The following is a 6,000-nucleotide window of genomic DNA, read 5'->3' as shown; positions in this document are numbered from 1 at the left end:
CCATGTAGACTAAAAAAAAATGATAAAGTGTTATAAACAAGCAGTTTGTTATCAACAAGCAAAAGTATAGCATTAGCTACAATAACAAAAGATCGAAATTGCCTGGTCCTTCTTTACCGTCAATTTCGTTCCTTCATTGTTCACGTTGTTAACTAGTATAAATAAGATATTATCTGCCTTGTTTATGCAGTTAAAAAATTTTAAAAAAATCTAGCAATGTCCCTTTAATTTTATTCTGTGATTTAATAACCCTTGAGAATTAGATTGTAGCTCCATCAATAAGGACATTATTGGTTTATTAGGATTCCTGCGTCCGTATCTAGACACCGAATGATCAGGTGGATAATATGATCCTATGCTGCATATGCTGCAAACATCTGTCCACATGCTGTAGGCAGGATATACAAAAAAAAAAAAAAAAACCCAGAAAATAACGAGTCTTCAGTGTCTTGAATGTGACGATTGATATTTCCTCTCACTACTTAAGCAAATGTGGAACTTTTGACAATATTTCTGAGTTTATAAAGTTTGGTTTCATAAATTTTTATATTAACAACTAAGGTGCTCTGCCCCCTGCTCGCTGGCATTCACCAATCCCCGAAGATTGCTTCGCAATCTTATTTGATTCGCAAAGATTTAAATCGTCAATCAGAAGGACTCAGATTAAATGTGCGTAACGAATTCCTTATGGAACAATAAGTACTCCTTTTCGGTTTTTAAACTAACTTGCACTAACTTGTAGAACTGTAGGTCCTAAGCGACTCTTTAACATTGCAGAAAGGCAGTTTTGTGCGCTTGAAAAGTCCCTTTAAAATCGTGGTCTCTAGTAATATATTTTGCTCTATAGTTAAGGACTTGAACTCAGTTGAACTCAGAATTTTCCGTTTTAATAGAAACCATTATATATGCTGTTCTAATTAATTGAGAAAATTGAAACAAGCTTTATTTGATGCAGAAAAAATAACACTTTCAAACGATAGAATGTTAATGGGGTGTGGGAAATATTTCATCTTTAATAGGCAATTTATGTGACATTTTAACTTAAAAAGTTAACAATAAAAAAACTAACTCGAAATTTAAAATAAAAAACCCCAGGTACAAACTCCCGGGGTTTGTAGTAGTTTTTTACTAAATTTCAAGGCTTTAAGTGCTATGGAGCCTCTTTGACGTAGGCCAGCCACAGATTTCCTTTCATAATTTCTCTGACGCTACTTTTCTTTAATATATATGAAATAATGACTTATGTATTTATTTTTTTTTAGTTTGTAGTATTTTTTTAAGTTATTAGGGATCCAGGTTACTAACTAATTTGGTGCATAGATATCTACATTTCAAAAATTGAGCTTCTTTAGCCAATATATCTGACTGATTGAATGAATATTAAAAAAAAAAAATAAATAAAAAAAATAATAATAAAAAAACAAGATAAGAAAGGAAAAAAAAAAGAACAGTGAAACAATATAAAATGTTCAATATCTTACACAACAAAAGAAAATCAATTCTTGTACACAAGCAGTGATGTTTCATATTATTAAGGTTAACAAGTCATTTTTTTTTTAAACGCATCCTTTTTTTTACATATAAATTATGAAGCAATCCAAAGAAAAAAAAGTTGAAGAAAAGAATAGCTTCTTTTTTTCTGAAAACGAGCAACCTGACAGCTATTCCTTTGTTTTTAGCCTTTCAAAGGCGACACTCTGATTACTTCTAGCGCAGTTTTTTGTTGTTTGAACATTGCATTATTCGTAAGTGAAAATTTGAAATATCCATACATTTCTACATTCTCTGTCTCTTCTTTGAAATCTTGATTTCCCTTTAGTACAGAATTGTTTTGCATTTACGGTTCTCTATGCATTATAATCATGTTAGTAATTTATTCTGTATCGTTCTTACTGTTTCTTCCTTCCTCTGACTTTCCGTTCTATGCAAAAAATCTGATTTTTTGCTTGAAAGCAGTGTTTGGATTATTTTTCGGAAACTATTATTAAAAGTGTGGCGTGGAAAATGTTAATCGAAATGAGAAAATGTTCTCAAATTACACTCATGCTTGTTAAAATTTCAACAACATGAAGTACTCATTGGAAATAAATAAAACTTATTCCACATATTACTAAAAGTGCTGCGTATAAACGATTAAAATTACAGGTCAATGAAATAAAAATAACTGGCGTAAATCAATATTCAATGTAGCTACCCCGCGCAGGTGTGAGACCCCACTCACTTCCGGACGAGACACATGGGCGAGTATCCGACCAACGCAATTCGAGACATGCTCGATGGGCGTCATATGAGAATTCGTATCCAAGGAGGTAGCGAAAACCGTTGTCCACTGAAGAACACTTGTACTTTACGTGCAGCATGTGGACGTGCATTGTCCTGCTTAAACACTCCACCAGGAACGCTCTGAAGAAAGAGTAGTTCCTCCGGCGTCACAGCGTTCCTTAAGTAGATCTCGCTATTAAGGTTACCCGCAATTTGGAGTAGATTCGACTGCCGTTGATACTCAATAGCTCTCTAGATCAAGACGTCTGGCATTATGCTAGCATAACGTCGGATTACACACTCTGGGAGGTGACGTTTCAATGTGTAACGCCTGACGCGTACACGTCCATCGTTATAGTGAAAATTAAATCTAGACTCATCCGAGAAGACGACCTGTTGTCAGTCCGCATGCCATTGGGCATTTTGGTGGACCTATTAAAGCCGAAACAAACGAAGGTTGAGGATGAAGAGAACCCTCTTTTGGAAATCCTTGCATGCAGACCCTGGTGCAGCAGACATCGACGAACCGTGGATGCAGCAAGTGTGACATCTTTAGCCTTACTCCAACGTTGTGCTAGGGTATTGGAGGAAGCTATACAATCCATCACAGCTAAGCGAGTGAGGTGTCGATAATCCCGTAGCATCGTTCAGTTGTGTGGGCTGGTGCGAGCTCTTTGGCTAATTTCATCGTCCTCTGACCATCTTTTACAAATATTAATCACAGTTGTGGCATTACGCCGAGTGCAGCCACTGATTTCTTTGCACGTAAGATCATCCTTACGCATGCCGATCATGCGGCCCCATTCGAACTCCGTTGTTTGTTCAAATGACGCTCTGAGTTTCGGACGGGACATATTGAGTACTAGAGAAACATCTAACATCGGCAGAAGATCATACACTGGTTTTGAAAAACCTTTACAGCCCTTTATGCACCGAGTCTACGCCGCAGTTCAGAAGGAGTTTCTTGGTCCACGCATGCGCGACGTCTCTGTAATTGTAATCATTTGCGTATCTTATCCTGCTATATATTTCCTGTGAATTTCAGTGCATTTGTATAAGTCCTTCTTGGTGTTGCAATTTTCACAAACATGAGAGTATTACGGATCTCACTTTCGTTCAGAACTAAAGGATACCAACTTATGATTTGAACTTCAAGTTTGCAGTATACCAATAACAATTATTTTACGTCACATTGCTCTTTTTTTTAACTGGCTAACTCTCCAAGTTATTTGAAATGTACTTTTTAAATATAAAAAACGGAAATTTTTATAAAGACACTACAAATCGTGTTTTTTTTTAACATTAAAAAAAAACATTTCAGATAATATTAAAATCTTTTATAATTGAATTTATTTTTTCGAACTAATGTGTATTATTTTTCAGCAAATTATAATTATTGAGCACATTTATTTGAAAAAAAAACAGTTTGATTTTAAGTAGTCTACTAATTACCTGTACAAGCTGAGGAAAAACGAATTACATAGTTAAATTAAAACATTATTATCTGTCATAATGAAGTTTGGATTATGAATAATCAAAAATTATAAGAACGATTATTACAATTGTTTGCAAATGCATCAAAATTTGAGCAATTCAATAACAATAATAACTTCTTTTCCAGTAAATACTTTTAATTATTTGCCAAACAAACAAACAATCTTAATTTAAATTTATAATGAGTAAATAAATTCATTATATAATTCGTACTTAAAACAAGATCACATTTGAAAATAATGTAATTGGATGATAAATTTTGCTTTGAGTTCCCTTCACAATGCTCAAAGCAATTAAAATCCTTTTATGTATATAATGGAAATAAAAAGTTAGTATATATAATATATTTTTCCGAAAAAAAATACTATTTTAAAATTAGCATTTTTATATGATTATAGTTTTCCACTGAGATTGAATGTGAAAGTTTTTGAACGAGTCAAAAAAAAAAAAAAAAAAACTTAGAAAAGTCAATTTGGAAATTGATTTTTGACACATGCTCTACGCAACAACCTTTTTTTTAAAAAAAATTTAACGAATTTTGTTTTAAGCGCGTGTGTCTTTAAGTTTAGCTATGTATGCTATAAATTTTCAGCAGACAATAATTTTAATTACTCCATTAGTTGGTTTAATTAAAGTAAATATTCTTAACACGAAATATTTAACATAGGGACGGTGTATCTTAGACGAGATCGCTGTTTGTCCTTTTTCGTTTTTTGGAAAGTTGCAGGGATTTTTTTCGTTTAACTGCGTACATTGTTGATTTACGTTTAGAAAACAAAATTGACTACGTTTAGCATTGTTGTACATTTCCTTCGTGTCTGAAGTTAGTTCTAAAACAGTATAAATTCAGACAATGCAAAATTCAGTTGATTGTTTAATTTTACTTAAAACAAACTTTGTGACGACCCACGGAAGTCGTCAGAACGATGTAGATTTTTTTGCTACATCACCTTTAGAAAACTATATCATTCAATCATATTTAAAGTAAATCGATGCGCTAGTTACTTTTTGTATAACAACAATGAGAACAAATAATTAATTTTCATTCAAAAGTTTAATATTAAGAATGTAACTTACTCGTTAATATAGTTTCATACTTATTGCCCGCATGTGTGTTTAGTTAATGAGTTCAAAGGGTGCCATACTTGAATTTATTTCTTAAACTTTTCTTTGAGTTGTGTGACCTCTAGTTTATCGGTACCTGGAGTTAAGGGGATCTACGGAATACATTTTAAAGACCTCTTAAAGTATAAATCTTAGACTCTCATTAATGTGAATTCGTAATTTCGCGACAAGCAATGAGATAAATACCAGAGACTTAGCAGCATAAATTACGAAGTTGAATTCTCTAGTAATTAGCCTTGTGGTGGGATTTAGATCTTAGCTAAATAATTTATTTTCTTGTTCGTAAGAGTGTTGTTTACAGTGCACGGAGAATGATTTCATTCTAAAGTATTGTAGAACCACATTTAAATAATGAGATAAGATTTATTAGTTTTCTCTCAGTAAATAAGCAAAGGCAAGTAATAAAAGTGATACGGATAGAAAATTTCCGAAGTATGATGCTCATAATAGGCAGTGAAAAGCAAAGGGATGCAAATGGACATTTTCAAGTTGAGTAAAACGCGTTTAAAGTTTCGGTCCTAGGTAGGCTTTCTTTGAAAAGTTTTACAAAATAATGCTGTATAACAGCACCTACCAGGGCCGCCACTACTATATCTTTTTCAAAAAGATGGACACGTTCACCTACTATTTGTTCCGGTTATGTACAAATTTTTAATTTTTGCACTTATATCCCTTTGATTCTCACTGCTCCATACCTGTACCTGAGAGCCAGAGTGCTGTAAATCCAAAAAATGCGATTTTCTGTTTATTAATGCATTGCATGCAGAATATTTACCAGTATTAAAAGAGCACGGGTTCCAACTTTTGTGTGCGCCAGACAAAAGTTTTTCCTCTCTCCTCTAAAGTTGTGATCATATGACTTACGTTGTTCTGGCTGTGAGGTACAGATATGAAGTAATGAAGGAAATACATAACCCTATATTATAATTTAATGCCCATAAAGCATAAATGTGGGCTGTATATCAACTCTTGTGGGAAAACAAAGAATTATATATCAGTGCAATTTATCGTTCGAGCATGAAACTTCGGTACTGTAGCTGTAAGATTTAAGAAATCAAAAGAAACAAAACAGCGAATTTAGAAACCCTAAGACTGAAACATTAAAAAATAGAAGAAAAA

The sequence above is a fragment of the Uloborus diversus genome, chromosome 2 (genome assembly GCF_026930045.1).
Source record: "Uloborus diversus isolate 005 chromosome 2, Udiv.v.3.1, whole genome shotgun sequence".
Lineage (NCBI taxonomy): Eukaryota > Metazoa > Arthropoda > Arachnida > Araneae > Uloboridae > Uloborus > Uloborus diversus.
The sequence above is the reverse complement of the archived record's forward strand: the minus strand, read 5'-3'. Positions refer to the sequence as shown.